Raw genomic sequence first — 17,630 nt, forward strand, 5'->3', positions numbered from 1 at the left:
TTTCCATACTTCATTCTATCAGGTATTCCTGTTAGGCCTTGGATGCAAGATGAACAAAGACCTTCTCTTCTAGGGGGAAACAGATGTAATGGAGCACTGGAAGGACCACCACTAGTATTAGTAGCCTCCATGTGTTTCCTGCAGGCCAGGAAACACACCTTCCCTCTCAGGTTGTTCCACCTCTTCCTAATGTCCTCATTTGTGCATCTGGTATTGCCTACAGCACTTACTCGGTTGACTATCCATTGCCACATTTCCATTTTCCTACTGAGAGGAGTATGGTGGACTTGCACTCCAAACAATTGTGGCTCTATAATTATGATTTCATCCACCATGACTCTCAATTCATCTTCAGAAAAGCAGGGATTTTTGGGATATGACATGGATATAAATTAATGTGGGTAACAAGAACTTACTTAACAAGAAAAGTGAAATAGGAAGTAAAAGGACCAAAGTTTGTGAAAAGTGTTAAATGGGGTGGTGGAAAAAGGGGTGCCTTATCTATCAATAAAAAATAGTGGTCTCTGGTCTCAAATTATATTTACAAAAAATAATACCAAGTATATAAGCAATAGGAACATATCAAATTAATTTCTAAACTAAAAACATTAAAATAAATAAAGAAATATATTTTTACAACTATAGTATTGAATACGATATTAAGAACAATATTCTTAACAACAGTATTACTTACCTGAAAAAAAACCTTGACAATGATAAGTTTGTATCACAATATTTTTTACGATATTTCTGTCTCCCGATATTAACAACTCAATATTTTATCCAAACACCATTCTTCCCATCTAGTGGGGCTCTAATTATTTGGAATAGCCTGTTTCCACTGCAGCAAGAGCAAGTCTGATTTGTTTATCACAGGTTTCTATCCAGAGCGCATACTGGAGCAAATCTTTATATAGTGCTTCTCTTCAAAGTACAAAGCTGATTTCATGCTGGTGTATAAAGCTGTTTTCTAACAAAATATTGAGTTTATATTGGCCTAATCCTATATTGTTTCCACAATATCAACAACCCAAACAAACATATCATCTTGGGAAGTAGATGTGTTGTTCAAAACATTTATCATTATATATATATTTATCTTGGTGGCATGTTATTAATTCAAATTCTTGATTTTATACATTGTAGGTAGATATCCTTTATCTCACTCTTTTGATATGCAACACAGATGTTAAGAATCTCATCTTCCTCATGGGCCATGAGCTTCACAGAGGTCACATGCATATCCATGTCTGTGGCAGTGTGGGAATATGTCAAGCAGTTCCTGCATGGAGACATCTGGGCAAGTGCAGGTCAGTGTTTGGTAGAGTGAGCGCAAGACAAGTCTCTGCAAGATGTCAGCATTCAGCACTTAAGGGGTGTGGAATATAACACAGTGGGGCCTATTTGCATAGATGAATTTACACATGATTAAATCTACACATATACATTTACTCTTATGCTTGTCAGTAAATCTACTACTTTGGCTATTCACTATTTTGGAGAGTAAATTTACTAGAAGAGGTGGAGCCAGCTTTAAGAGTGTAAAGTTATTTCAGCCAAAATGTACCTGAAAAAGTAAAAAAAAATTCTCAGACCTGGAGTGTGACACATAGCCAACATCTGCAACTGCAACATTCCGGAAATTAATAGAGGCAACGAATAAAATAGAAACTCTTTGGAAACAAAAGATCTATGCATTCAATTTTTATCATATATGATTTCATGATAATATATTTTAATAACACTTTTATTTCAATGTAAATATAACTTTAGTTTTCTTAAAAAACAAATAATTTAATGTACTTTCAAACATACATGTAGTTACATTAAACATTTTGCTTTAATTGGGATATTTTATAATAAATATTTTTAAAAAAGTGAAATAAAAAATAAACATCCCCTCCCACATACACACTCACAGGAGTTTGCTATGATGATAAGACCATATTACTGTACAAATTCAATAAGTGTGGCCCGCTTCAGTGAGGCATTTCCTTTTACCAAGATGAGGTGAAGAGTTTTCTCAATTCTTGAACCTTGCGATAATGCACATTACCAATAGGGCACAATAGGCTAAATCTAATCAAGTAACTACTCAAGTTTGGAAAATATAACAAGGGTGGTAACCCATACAGAAAAATGTCTTGCTGTAGTTAGCAGGGATCATTTTTGGAGAGACTGATTGTTGGGTGGAGTGTGCCCCTCCTACTTTTCTCCTGCGATTACTATAGCTAAATAATGCAAAGGGAACGTGAGCAGACAATCTTTGGAGGGAGACCAGTCACATAGTGCAAGAAGTCCACGCAGAGGAATGAGAAGCAAAAAGAAAAATGGGTCACTTAGTGGATGATCAGAGTCAAGGGAAAGAAAAGGGACAAAGGTGAGTGAAATCAAAAGCAAAGAAAAGTACAGACTAAGCTATAAGGGAGAAGCACGGCAGAGGTACACATGAATGAGGGCTATAGAGGAGAGAAAGATAAAATGCACTCATCAACAGATGATTAGAGGACAGGGAGAAGGGAGACCAAAGGCAAAAAGTGAAAGCAGTACAAAAGTGAAGATGGGACAAAGGTCAAAGAGACATATTTGTGAGATAGAAGCTATATGAAACACCCAAAGATAGGTGCCTGGGTGATATTGCAGCAATCAGGTGACACATAATTGACAGAAGAGAAAAAAATAATAAGTGTATCCTAAAACACAAATGCTGCAGTACAGAGCTTATACCAGCCATGCCCATAAAATAATAGGATGAATGTATAATAACCAACACCAATGTCTTTCTGCTCTGTTTTGTACGATGAGTTTCAAGTATGTCTGTTACAGAACATACCAAGGATACCTCTTTCTCATTCTTTTAGTTACATACACATATAATTAAACATGTATCGAACAATTAATAAGTTAAAATACATTAAATAAATTTACAAATAAGATACTCAATGAATAAATTTAAATAAAAAAAAAACACCTTCATAAAGTATAAACGCAATATTAATATACATTTTTTGTTAACACTGAGGCTCCTGGTTGTCAGGGAATGCACACTGTGCAAGCAGGAACCACAATTTCTAGTCAGGGTAAGCTAGATACACACTTAGAGACAACCTGCCCGTACCACTAGTAGCTTGGTACAAAGCGACCATGCTTATCTATAGAGGCAATGAGTAAAGTGTTTGTGCAACACACACACAGTAACACATTGAAAACCACACAAAAACACTCCACACAGGGTTGAAGACATATTATGAGTAAATCAAGACCAGAACAACAAAAATCCAATAAGTAGAAGCTCAGTAGTCGGTTTTTAAAGACTAAACAAAAAATTGTGTTTAGAAGTCATTAGTGTTAAAATGTTACTTGAGGTAGCACTAGACTTGTGTAAATCCAAAGTTCAAGCTGACTGGGATGGAGGGTGGCTGACTACTGGTCCCATGCAGGGCCCACTGAGAAAGTACCTTGGATGTAGCAAGCATCAGCGTTGAAGACTCAATACGTCTGTTCCAATCCACTCAGTCAGATAGATGCGCCATCTGTAGAACTGCTGTCATTGAGCAGCCACAGTGTCAGTTCCAATCGGCGCAAAGTCACTGATGCATCAGCATTGGTATAGAACTAGCTGAAGAAACACACTTCTGAGGCCCAGAGCTGGGTTGGCATCTCAGGCAAGGGTAGGACTCAAAGGTGGCAGAGTCCTACACAGCAAGGTTGTAGGAGGTCTTTAATGGCCTTGAGACTTCAGAAACAGGAGGCATGCCAGTACGCCATCGGAGTAACTTTGGGTTCAGATGAGACGTGTCCAGTCCTTCCTCAGCAGGACAAAGATCAGCAGGCAGCAGGGTAACTCATCAATCCAGAGATCTTGGAAAACAGTTCAGCAGAGTGGCACTCTTTGTAGCACAGCAGTCTTTACTCCTGGCAGAGTTTTTCACAGGTCCAGTGGTGTCTGATTTGGTGGGGCCAGAGACCCAGTTCCTATACCCAAATGTGCATTTGAAGTGGGAGTGACTTCAAAGAAAGGTCTTTGGTGTGCACAGAGGTCCTTTCTTTCCCAGCTCTGGCTTCAGATTATCAGTAGGGTGCAACCAGCTCTTTGTGTGGGGACAGTCTCTCCCTAATCAGGTGTAATTGTCAGCTCCCTTCCACCTTTCCTGACCAGGAAAAGCGATCAAAATTCAGATGAGCGCAGAGGGAGTCCACAAAGTGTAGCTGCCACCCACCCCATGTGTGTTTTGGAGACAGACTGTAAGAGCAGAGAAATGCCACTTTCTAAAAGTAGCATTTCTAAACTAGAAATGTTAAATCCAACTTTACCAGTAAAGACAAGTTATCATTACCATTTCAAGGATATGAAACATGATGCAGCTCCTCCTTTCTGATCAGGAATTAAAGCTTAAAAGTATATTAATGTATTGCCAAAGCTGACCTATGGGAGGGGTAGGCCTCACAGTAGTGGCAAACTACTTTAGGGGTTTTCACTACCAGGACATGTAAAACTTAACATTACATGTTCTGCCTTTTACTTACATAGCACCTTGCCCTATGAGCTACCTAGGGACTATCTTAAGGGGGATGTATATATTAGTAGGGGAGTGTAAGGTTTGGCAAGGAGTTTCAAACCCCACATCGATGTGGGAGTAAACTACACACACATGCTCTGCAATGGCAAGCTTGAGACATGCTTAAAGAGTTACTTTAGTGGGTGGCACAACCAGTGCTGCAGACCCATTAGTAGCATTTAATTTGTAGGCCCTGGGTATATGGAATACCACCTTATAAGGGGCTTACAATTACTTTTAATGTGGCAATTGTGCACATACCAATGTTACCTTGTTTAGGGGAGAAGCACATGAACTTTAGCACTGGTCAGCAGCAGTAAAATACTCAGAGTCCTAAGGCCAACAAAAAGGTACAGCAAAAATGTGAGGCAAACAGACAAAATGTTTGGGGGAAGACCACCCTAAGGCTGGCAAGTCTAACTTGTTTTATTCATAACATTAGATAGATAGATAGATAGATAGATAGATAGATAGATAGATAGATAGATAGATAGATAGATAGATAGATTGTTTTCAGTGGGAGTCTTTTGCAGTGTCTATTAGAGGACCTGTGTGGTGCTCGACACAGGTTGCCCTGGAGTACATGTACAACTGCAGTAAACTTAGAAATGTGTAAAATAGCAATGGCCGTACGTACGGAGGTGGGTGTTTTGTATTGGTATGCCCCTTCTTATTCCTATGTGAAAATCTTCCATTTAGGTAAGTATTTCCCTTTTTCCAGTAACTTCTCTGTCCTTCCCACACTTACTACTAAAACACAGACCTACGTATCAAATCAAATCAAATCATTAACATTTATAAAGCGCGCTACTCACCCGTGCGGGTCTCAAGGCGCTAGGGGAAAAGGGGGGTTATCGCTGCTCGAACAGCCAGGTCTTTAGGAGTCTCCGGAAAGCGGAGTGGTCCTGGGTGGTCCTGAGGCTGGTGGGGTGGGAGTTCCAGGTCTTGGCTGCCAGGAAGGAGAAAGATCTCCCACCCGCCGTGGAGCGGCGGATGCGAGGGACAGCAGCGAGTGCTAGGCCAGAGGAGCGGAGGAGGCGGGTGGGGACGTAGAAGCTGAGGCGTCTGTTGAGGTATTCTGGTCCCTTGTCGTGGAGGGCTTTGTGTGCGTGGGTGAGAAGTCGGAAGGTGATCCTTTTGCTGACTGGGAGCCAATGCAGGTGTCTCAGGTGTGCGGAGATGTGGCTGCTGCGGGGTACGTCGAGGATGAGGCTGGCCGAGGCGTTTTGAATGCGTTGCAGGCGATTTTGGAGTTTGGCTGTGGTCCCGGCGTAGAGGGTGTTGCCGTAGTCCAGGCGGCTCGTGACAAGGGCGTGGGTCACGGTTTTTCTGGTGTCGGCGGGGATCCAGCGGAAGATCTTGCGGAGCATGCGGAGGGTGAGGAAGCAGGCGGAGGACACGGCGTTGACTTGCTTGGTGATGGTGAGAAGAGGGTCCAAGATGAAGCCGAGGTTGCGGGCGTGGTCTATGGGGGTCGGTGGGGTGCCGAGTGCCGTGGGCCACCAGGAGTCGACCCAGGCGGACGGGGTGTTGCCGAGGATGAGGACTTCCGTTTTTTCAGAGTTCAGCTTTAGGCGGCTGAGCCTCATCCAATCTGCGACGTCCTTCATACCCTCTTGTAGGTTGGTCTTGGCGCTGGCGGGTTCCTTGGTGAGGGAGAGTATAAGTTGGGTGTCGTCGGCGTAGGAGGTGATGATGATGTCGTGCTTGCGTACGATGTTGGCGAGGGGACTCATGTAGACATTGAAGAGTGTCGGGCTGAGTGATGAGCCTTGAGGTACGCCGCAGAGGATCTCGGTGGGTTCTGAGCGAAACGGAGGGAGGTAAACTCTTTGGGAACGGTTTGCGAGGAAGGAGGCGATCCAGTCCAGGGCCTGGCCTTGGATCCCGGTGGAGCGGAGGCGGGTGATTAGGGTGCGGTGACAGACGGTGTCAAAGGCAGCCGAGAGGTCGAGAATAATGAGGGCGACTGTTTCACCATTGTCCATCAGGGTTCTGATGTCGTCTGTGACTGAGATGAGGGCGGTTTCAGTGCTGTGGTTGGTTCGGAATCCGGTTTGTGAGGGGTCGAGCAGGTTGTTGTCTTCCAGGAAGGTGGTCAGCTGTTTGTTGACGGTCTTCTCTATTACTTTGGCTGGGAAAGGCAGAAGAGAGATGGGGCGGAAGTTTTTCAGGTCGCTCGGGTCAGCCATAGGTTTCTTTAGTAGGGCATTGACTTCGGCGTGTTTCCAGCATTCGGGGAAGATAGCAGAAGAAAAAGAAGAGTTGATGACGGTCTGGAGGTGCGGGGCGATGATGTCGTCGGCTTTGTTAAAGATGAAGTGCGGGCAGGGGTCCGAAGGGGCGCCGGAGTGGATAGAGTTCATGATGGATTTGGTTTCTTCCGTGTTGATGTGGGTCTAGTTGTTGAGGGTGATGGCCGGGGATGCGGGTTCGGTGGTGTTTGGTTGGGTCTGGTGTCCGAAGCTGTCGTGGAGGTCGCTGATCTTGCGATGGAAGAAAGTGGCGAGGGATTCGCACAAATCCTGTGAGGGCGTGACGGCGTTGGCGTTGGCGCTGGTGTTGGAGAACTCCTTGACGATGCTGAAGAGTTCTCTGCTGTTGTGGCTGTTTTTGTCCAGTCTGTCAGTGAAAAAGTTCCTTTTGGCAGCGCGGATCAGGTGGTGGTGTTCGCGGGTAGCGTTCTTGAGGGCGGTCATGTTGTCAGCGGTGTGGTCCTTGCGCCAGGCTTTCTCAAGGGCGCGACAAGTTTTCTCTGATTCTTTGAGGGTGTCAGAGAACCAGAGAGGGTTTTTGGTGTTGGTCTGTCGATGCGTGCGTTTGAAGGAAGCAAGGTTGTCTGCGCAGTTGGAGATCCACTTTGTGAGGTTGAGGGCTGCGTCGTTGGGGTCGGTGGTGAGGGTGGGTTGGTTGGCGGCGAGTGCGGAGAAGAGTTGCTCTTCAGGGATCTTGTTCCACTGTCGACGAGGGATGGGTTGAGTGCGGAGGTGGCGGGTCTCGCGTCGGAATGTGAAGTGGACGCAGCTGTGGTTGGTCCAGTGTAGGGCGGAGGCGTGGCTGAAGAAGACGTGTTTGCTGGCGGAGAAGATAGGGTCGAGCGTGTGTCCGGCGATGTGGGTGGCGGTGTTCACCAATTGTTTGAGGCCGAGGTTGGCGAGGTTGTCGAGCAGGGTGGTGGTGTTGGGGTCGTTGTTTTGTTCCAGATGGAAGTTGAGGTCGCCTAGGAGGATGTAGTCCGGTGAGGCGAGGGCGTGAGGGGAGATGAAGTCGGCGATGGCGTCGCTGGAAGGGGCGCGTGGTCCGGGAGGACGGTAGACGAGGGATCCTCTGAGGGTGGTCCTCAGGTCGGTGCGAATCTGAAAATGCAGGTGTTCAGCGGCGAGAGGGGTGTCTTCGGTGGAGGTGGTGGCGCTGATGGAGTCTTTGAAGACGATGGCGATACCTCCTCCTGCTTGGTTGGTGCGGTCTTTCCTGGAGATCTTGTAGCCTTTGGGGATGGCGGTGGCGATGTCTGGAGCAGAGGAGGCGTTCATCCAGGTCTCTGTGATGAAAGCGACGTCCGGTGCTGTGGAGTCCAGGAGGTCCCAGAGTTCAACGGCGTGTTTGTTGACGGAGCGAGCGTTGACTAGGATGCACTTGAGGTGGTTGATGGCGCGTGGGCTTGTGGTCGTGGTAGTTGCGTGGTGGAAGATGCGTTTGCAGGAGTTGCAGGCGAAGGGTCCATGGGTGCGTTTGGGGAACTTGGAAGCAGGTGTTGGAGCGTCCTGGGTTGAGGGCGTGGAGGGTGGTGGGGTCGTAGCGGATCAGCAGGGCTTGGGAGAGCTGTGGACCAGGGGTCGTGGCGCTGGGCGTGGGCCAGGTGCGGACGGGCGCAGACGGGCTTGCCTCTGGCGCGCCTCTGGGTCAAGGGTCGCTACCACTGTCGCACAGTGGCCGCCATATGAGGTAGGAGGGGGGAGGGGTCAGCTGGGGGCGAATGGGAGCTGGGGGCGTGCAGGAGGTCGCGGCGGGAAAGCGCGAGGGAGGGGTGGGACAGGTAGAGTGAGAAAAGCTGGGGTAGGGGGGTTTAAGGGTGGAGGGGGGTGAGCGTTAGGAGGTTTAGGAGATTAGGGAGAAAGATAGGAGTAGGGTTGTGAAGATAGGGGAGGGGGGGTTGTAGAGGTGGGTGAGGGTGAGAGGTAGAGTGAGAGGATAGGAAGATAGGTAATAGAGGGGGTGGCGGGAGGGGGGAGAGATAGAGAAATAGATAGTGAAAATAGATAGATAGAGAAATCGATAGATAGAGAAATAGATAGAGAGATAGGAAGATAGGAGGAGGTGGAGAGTGAGGGAGTTAGATAGTGGGATAGAGAGATAGAGAGATAGGTAGATAGGAGGAGTGAGGGAGGTAGATAGTGAAAGGGTTAGATAGGGGAGATAGAGAGGGGGATGCGAGTGAGGGAGGGGGATGAGGCAGGAGCAGGAGGGCAGGCGCAGGGAGAAGAAGACGGAGGAGGCAGAAGAGCCGAAGGCAGAAGATAGAAGACAGAAGAACAGAAGAACAGAAGAACAGAAGAACAGAAGACCGGAAGAACAGAAGACCGGAAGACCGGAAGAAAGGAAGACCGGAAGAACAGAAGAACACAGAAGAACACAGAGGAACACAGAAGAACACAGAAGAACACAGAAGAACACAGAAGAAGATACAGAAAACGAAGAACAGAGGGCAGAAGACCACAGAAGAAGATGAGGAAGAAGAGAAGAAGAGAGAAGACGGGGAAAAGAAGAGTACAGAAGAAGATTACAGACGAGGAGCGAGGAGGAAGAACAGAGAAGAAGAAAAGAAGAAAAGAAGCAGGAGCAGGAGAGAGGGTGAGTAGCGCGCGGCAGAGCGAGGGGCTGGGAGGTGGGGGGGTACTTACTGTGAGGTGGGTCTCAGGAACTCAGGAACCTGGAAGAGCTGCAGCGGCAGGGGGAGCGACCTACCCTTGGGTCAAGGGTCGCTACCACTGTCGCGCAGCGGCCGCCATATGAGGTAGGAGGGGTCAGCTGGGGGCGAATGGGAGCTGGGGGGCGGGGGCATGCAGGAGGTCGCGGCGGGAAAGCGCGAGGGAGGGGGGGACAGGTAGAGTGAGAAGAGCTGGGGGAGGGGGGTTTAAGGGTGGAGGGGGGTGAGTGTTAGGAGGTTTAGGAGATTAGGGAGAAAGATAGGAGTAGGGTTGTGAAGATAGGGGAGGGGGGTTGTAGAGTTGGGTGAGGGTGAGAGGTAGAGTGAGAGGATAGGAAGATAGGTGATAGAGGGGGTGGCGGGAGGGGGGGAGAGATAGAGAAATAGATAGTGAAAATAGATAGATAGAGAAATCGATAGATAGAGAAATAGATAGAGAGATAGGAAGATAGGAGGAGGTGGAGAGTGAGGGAGTTAGATAGTGGGATAGAGAGATAGAGAGATAGGTAGATAGGAGGAGTGAGGGAGGTAGATAGTGAAAGGGTTAGATAGGGGAGATAGAGAGGGGGATGCGAGTGAGGGAGGGGGATGAGGCAGGAGGGCAGGCGCGGGGAGAAGAAGACGGAGGAGGCAGAAGAGCCGAAGGCAGAAGATAGAAGACAGAAGAACAGAAGAACAGAAGAACAGAAGACCGGAAGAACAGAAGACCGGAAGACCGGAAGAAAGGAAGACCGGAAGAACAGAAGAACACAGAAGAACACAGAGGAACACAGAAGAACACAGAAGAACACAGAAGAACACAGAAGAACACAGAAGAAGATACAGAAAACGAAGAACAGAGGGCAGAAGACCACAGAAGAAGATGAGGAAGAAGAGAAGAAGAGAGAAGATGGGTAAAAGAAGAGTACAGAAGAAGATTACAGACGAGGAGCGAGGAGGAAGAACAGAGAAGAAGAAAAGAAGAAAAGAAGCAGGAGCAGGAGAGAGGGTGAGTAGCGCGCGGCAGAGCGAGGGGCTGGGAGGTGGGGGGTACTTACTGTGAGGTGGGTCTCAGGAACTCAGGAACCTGGAGGAGCTGCAGCGGCAGGGGGAGCGACCTACCCATGGGTCAAGGGTCGCTACCACTGTCGCGCAGCGGCCGCCATATGAGGTAGGAGGGGGGGAGCGGTCAGCTGGGGGCGAATGGGAGCTGGGGGGCGGGGGCGTGCAGGAGGTCGCGGCGGGAAAGCACGAGGGAGGGGGACAGGTAGAGTGAGAAGAGCTGGGGGAGGGGGTTTAAGGGTGGAGCTGGGTGAGTGTTAGGAGGTTTAGGAGATTAGGGAGAAAGATAGGAGTAGGGTTGTGAAGATAGGGGAGGGGGGGTTGTATAGGTGGGTGAGGGTGAGAGGTAGAGTGAGAGGATAGGAAGATAGGTAATAGAGGGGGTGGCGGGAGGGGGGGGGAGAGATAGAGAAATAGATAGTGAAAATAGATAGATAGAGAAATCGATAGATAGTGAAATAGATAGAGAGATAGGAAGATAGGAGGAGGTGGAGAGTGAGGGAGTTAGATAGTGGGATAGAGAGATAGAGAGATAGGTAGATAAGAGGAGTGAGGGAGGTAGATAGTGAAAGGGTTAGATAGGGGAGATAGAGAGGGGGATGCGAGTGAGGGAGGGGGATGAGGCAGGAGCAGGAGGGCAGGCGCGGGGAGAAGAAGACGGAGGAGGCAGAAGAGCTGAAGGCAGAAGATAGAAGACAGAAGAACAGAAGAACAGAAGAACAGAAGAACACAGAAGAACACAGAAGAAGATACAGAAAACGAAGAACAGAGGGCAGAAGACCACAGAAGAAGATGAGGAAGAAGAGAAGAAGAGAGAAGACGGGGAAAAGAAGAGTACAGAAGAAGATTACAGACGAGGAGCGAGAAGGAAGAACAGAAAAGAAGAAAAGAAGAAAAGAAGCAGGAGCAGGAGAGAGGGTGAGTAGCGTGGGGCAGAGCGAGGGGCTGGGAGGTGGGGGGGTACTTACTGTGAGGTGGGTCTCAGGAACTCAGGAACCTGGAGGAGCTGCAGCGGCAGGGGGAGCGACCTACCCTTGGGTCAAGGGTCGCTACCACTGTCGCGCAGCGGCCGCCATATGAGGTAGGAGGGGGGGGGAGGGGTCAGCTGGGGGCGAATGGGAGCTGGGGGGCGGGGGCGTGCAGGAGGTCGCGGCGGGAAAGCGCGAGGGAGGGGGGACAGGTAGAGTGAGAAGAGCTGGGGGAGGGGGGATTAAGGGTGGAGGGGGGTGAGTGTTAGGAGGTTTAGGAGATTAGGGAGAAAGATAGGAGTAGGGTTGTGAAGATAGGGGAGGGGGGGTTGTAGAGGTGGGTGAGGGTGAGAGGTAGAGTGAGAGGATAGGAAGATAGGTAATAGAGGGGGTGGCGGAGGGGGGGAGAGATAGAGAAATAGATAGTGAAAATAGATAGATAGAGAAATCGATAGATAGAGAAATAGATAGAGAGATAGGAAGATAGGAGGAGGTGGAGAGTGAGGGAGTTAGATAGTGGGATAGAGAGATAGAGAGATAGGTAGATAGGAGGAGTGAGGAAGGTAGATAGTGAAAGGGTTAGATAGGGGAGATAGAGAGGGGGATGCGAGTGAGGGAGGGGGATGAGGCAGGAGAAGGAGGGCAGGCGCGGGGAGAAGAAGACGGAGGAGGCAGAAGAGCCGAAGGCAGAAGATAGAAGATAGAAGAACAGAAGAACAGAAGAACAGAAGAACAGAAGACCGGAAGATCAGAAGACCGGAAGACCGGAAGAAAGGAAGACCGGAAGAACAGAAGAACACAGAGGAACACAGAAGAACACAGAAGAACACAGAAGAAGATACAGAAAACGAAGAACAGAGGGCAGAAGACCACAGAAGAAGATGAGGAAGAAGAGAAGAAGAGAGAAGACGGGGAAAATAAGAGTACAGAAGAAGATTACAGACGAGGAGGAAGAACAGAGAAGAAGAAAAGAAGAAAAGAAGCAGGAGAGAGGGTGAGTAGCGCGGGGCAGAGCGAGGGGCTGGGAGGTGGGGGATACTTACTGTGAGGTTGGTCTCAGGAACTCAGGAACCTGGAGGAGCTGCAGCGGCAGGGGGAGCGACCTACCCTTACGTATGCAAAGATCTGCATAGGAAAACCAGAAGAGGCAGAGTAATTTACTCTGTCCCCATGGTGGAACTGCAGGCAATTTGCCTATATTTAAATCACCCCTCTAGTCTTTTGAGTAGGTTTGTAAAAGAATAAAAAAATTGTCTATAAAAGCATTGTCCCCTCGCACATAATCTGGGCTGATTTGGATGTGAATACATTGCTACATTTCTTAGAAAATTAATAATATACAGTTTTAAAACATTTGCTTATTCATAAGGAGTTTAACAGCAAAGTGTGCATTTGAGTACATTTTACAGTGAATAGTCTGTAACTATGCAAAGTGGCATAATGGTGTACATCCAGGAATTCACACGAAAAGCATAATACAAAATTCCTGAAATTACACAGGCGTAACTTAAGTTTTGCCCAAGGTTACCACATTATTTTAGTCTTTGTTCCACCAGAAGGAAGATTTTTGTTTTATCGTGATTTGAGTTGCTGAGTAGGCAACTCAGATCATGATTAAACCGCTGATGTTTGGGCCTTTCACTCCACTGCATGAGGGACTATCACCTCTTCTCCTAGTCACTAAAGTACTCCCAACCTTTCCAGCAAAAACTCACTTTTGTTTAATTTTCTCTTTCTCCCACTGCCTCCCTCTTAGCCCACTTTCAATTCTGCAGGGTGCCATGCATCTCTAATAAAGTGGTGGATGACCGCCTCTTAATTAATATTAGAATTATTGCAAGATGGCCACCTGTTTGTGCATGTGTATGCTTAGGGATCATAGTGTGATGTGTTTCATGTGCTTTGTGGAAAAAAAAAAAAATTACAAGTTGTCCACTGTGTGTGCACCTGCGCAACAGCCATCTTGCAATGTATTTCGTACGCTTTATGAAAAATGTTGAAAGACGGCTGCCATGCATGTGCATGCACAGTGGCAATTTTGTGATATTATTGTCATAAACGATGGCAAATCCCCCACAAAATCATTGATTAAGCCAATGTGTATGTGGTCTAGTGTCATGGACGAACACATTCACTTGGTCAGTACTTAATTATTGTAAAAGAGATCGCTCAATATTTGGGAAAGAGTAAACTCTCAAGAGGCAAGACAACACCAGGCCTCACTGAACCTAGGACTGTGCCAGATCACAGTGAAAAAAAGCTGAAAAGCTTTATATATTTAAGGCCTACAGAAGAAGTTCTAAACTGGACATTTAATATAAATTAATAATCCTTTTCACCTTTTGTATGGCTATTATTTTTAATTTTAAACAGATTACAGAGTGTGAACTTTGAGGAGGAATGATGGATTTAAAACAATTTCTAAGGAAGAAAATCACAACTTGAGGCATATCAAAAGGTAAGTAAACAAGGAACATTAATTAACTGAAGAAGCACAAATAATAATACATTGCAGTACCAAACTTGGAAGCTCGTCAAGAAAGATCATAATCCTATCCAGTGCTGACTAGGCGAATAGGATATGCAGCTCCTTCATACATCCCAATCACAATGTATCATTTATTGTAATTTTACTTTAGAGTTACACATTTAAATAATTATTGTTTTGGAGTGGTTCGTGGCAAATTGCATATGTGTTCTCTTCCTATACACAGTATTAGAAACTTGGAGAAAATGAGATTTTTGTCATAACATTTGATACAGTGAGAATATAACCCCTTAACCACAGGCTTCATGAGATCACAGAAGAAAATAGTTTTCCAATATAACATGTTCAATAGTATTACCTCACTGACTTTTAAAACATTGCATAAAATCTTTTATAGACAGTCCCTATTACCATATTGTAGCTGAAGCCTGCCATGTTCCACAAAGCGCCGAGATTTCACTAAAACTAATTTGGTGTTTCATTTTTCTGAACTAGAGCTGAATTAAACTGAAAAACATTTCCCCTCCATACGTATTTATGACACTCCCCACAAACTTCCAAACATCCAACAAAGAAAGTTTCACCTCAAGAATCACCAAAGCAAAGTTGCGCCAGTTCATTGTAGCATTCTGTCTATTCATGCATCAGTTCGCATTCTCTGCAAAAGACATCCCCCCTTTCTGAAATTGCAAATAGAAAGAACCTTCGAACTCCAACTAGTTTCTCAATGAAATCACAGAGGGCCCGATTTCCAAGAAACTGGCGCAGCGCGGTGCTGCGCCAACATCGGCAGCGCTGTGCCAGTTTTGAAATGCAGGGCTGTGTCGTATTCACAAGAAGAGGGTGCAATCCTGTGTTCCCTCTGTAACAGCGCTAAATTAAGCTGCTCCTGCCAACGCAGACATCCTTGCACCATAGTGCAAGGGTGTCTGCGTCAAAGGGAGTGCTTGTTTATGTGCAGGAAGGTGTCCCTTCCTGCACATAAACAAGCATCCATGGATTTTTGCTTCTTCAATGTGTGGTGCAAAATGCCGCACACCTAGAAAAAGCAAAACACAAGTAGAAATAAAAGCATTCCTCCTCGGTTTGCCAGGCTAAAGCCACCCCTGAGGTGACATTAGTTTTTGGCACTGCCACAGATTTATGATTTCTTGTAAATCTGGGTGCGCGTCAAAAGCAGTGGGTGTTGCGATGAGCATTCACTGAAACATCCATTGCATGCCCATCTGACCCACAACACTGAGCCAGAGGGTCCCATATTTACAAGGAGGCATTACGCCACAAAATGTGGAATTACACGTCCTTGTAAATATGGAGCAGTGGTCAGTGTCACCAGAGTGTCACAAAAAAGTGATGCTCAGGTGGCAATAGAGCCTTGTAAATCTGGCCCAGAGAGTCAGGATTTCAACTAGTTCTAATATTCTGCTTCCAAAACATCACCTTTACTACATAAAATGCTATGAGACCAGTGTTTTTCACTGTTTGACTACTAGCAATAATTCTCATTAAGCTCTTCAAAACAGATCCAATATTAACTATAGTAATTCACCTAACTGAAAAACAATCCTTGTTTTGAAATCCTTTCCAAGTCCATAATCAAACCTATTTAAACCTTTGTCAACATTCCAATCACCGTTAAAAATCCAGAAAAAAACATAGTAAAACATATGTATATATTGTAAGGCACCCGCCATTTTTAACCCAAACAACTGCCCTCAGCTAGTTAGTCAGGCCCCATTTAGAATTAGACTTAGAATTCTTTTTGAGTTTCTATGAGGCAGAAGGTACATCAAAGGACCTCAACATGGGTCCCTACTAAACCTTACATTGGACCAACTTAAGGCCCTCTGCCAAGCATAGATACTTACCATGGGCTCTAGATCCACAAAAGCTTATCTGCAGCAGCTGCTGATAGAAAATGATAGAGCCATGGGATGGCAAGTAAAGGAGCCCCTCAGGAGTATGAGGAGGAAGAAGAGGTGGAAGAGGATGATATATTCGTCCACAACTCCATTGGCAGTAACACCACTGGGAGTACTTCAGATAGTACCCCAGGATAGGGAGTCTCTTGGCTACAGAAAAACAAGGAGCTGAGATGGGCCTAGGACCCATCTCTGGTGGCAGCAAAACTATAAATAGCAAGAAAGAAGAGTACTTTAACCCTAAGATACTCAAATGGATTGGCCCCAAATATTCAGAGGGTGATGATATCACCGTATGGTTCTCAGCCTTTGCGAGGGCTTGTACCATGAGAAAATTCAGCCAGAAGTATTGTGGCTCTCTAGTCTGGGAGCTGTTCCCAGGGAACTGTAGGGATAGACTCTTGACACCGAGTAGAGCAGATGCTGAGTCATATGACTGCATGAAAGGTACCCTGATTGAGGACTTTGAACGCACAACTGAGGAGAACAGGATTAGGTTCAGGGAGACTAGGTAAACCTCTAGCCTCTAGTAAATCCTGGGTAGATTTTGTTGACTCCTAACTGAGTCATTCTGTGACTTCACAGCATCAGAATGTTACCGTCTGCTCAGAGCAGGTGCAAACTGACACAAGGCTTTTCTCAATGGGGGCCTCCTGGCATTGCTGGAGTAGCGTCATTTTTTTTACGCTAGTACAGCAGTGCATGAGTTTAGCGCCACAATTTCTGATGCATCTGTGACAATGGATTGCAAATACAGCACATCCATGGCATCGTTAGGTGGTCACAGGGCAGCACAAGAAATCTGTATCATTCTTGTAAAAGAGGCACTCACTATTTTGACTAGAGTGGGCTTCCCTAAGGGGATGGTTTCAGACAGAGGTAGTAACTTCATGTCTGCATACCTCAAGGCAATGTGGGGTGACTAATAAGTTTACTGTCCCATAGTACCCACAAGCAAATTGTTTAGTTGAGAATGCAACAATACCATGAAGGATATGATTTCAGGACCCTGCTGATGGGGTATCATGTTACCCTGCTTGCTTTTCACCTACAGAGAAGTGCCATGGAAGGGAGTAGGTGTTTACCAAGTTTAAACTTCAGTTTGGTAATCCTGTAAGAGGACCTCTGTGTCTAGGGAGGGAAGTCTGGGAGAACCCTCTCAAAGAGCCCAAACAAGACACTGTGGACTATGTGCTTGGCCTACGTTCAGGGATGGTTGAGTACATAAAGGAGGCATCCAAACATCTTGAGGCCAGCCAAGAGCTCCAGAAGCTCTGGTATGACAAAAAAGACTGCAGTGATGGAGTTTCAACCAGGCCAGAAGGTGTGGGTATTTGAGCCTGTGGATCCCAGGGCACTCAAGGACAAATGGAGTGGCCCTTATCCCATCCTTGAAAAAGACGAGTGAGGTCACCTATCTGGATCACCTAGGCACTATCAGGAACCCTCACAGGGTCATCCATGTGAACAGCTTAAAGCTCTTCCATGACAGAGATGATGTGGCCATGCTAATGGTCACTGATGAGATTGAGGAAGAAGAGAGTGAGCCTCCCCCTAGCCTCCTCTCCCACAGCTTCTAAGATGGGTCAGTTGATAGAGTGATCTTTTCAGACACCATCGCTGCCCAAAAGCAAGCTGACTGCAGGCAAGACCTTCAGTGGTATACTGAGCTCTTTTTGTCCACCCCTGGTTACACTAACTAGTGACTCCATGATATGGACATTG

This window comes from Pleurodeles waltl, chromosome 4_2, assembly GCF_031143425.1.
Source record: "Pleurodeles waltl isolate 20211129_DDA chromosome 4_2, aPleWal1.hap1.20221129, whole genome shotgun sequence".
Lineage (NCBI taxonomy): Eukaryota > Metazoa > Chordata > Amphibia > Caudata > Salamandridae > Pleurodeles > Pleurodeles waltl.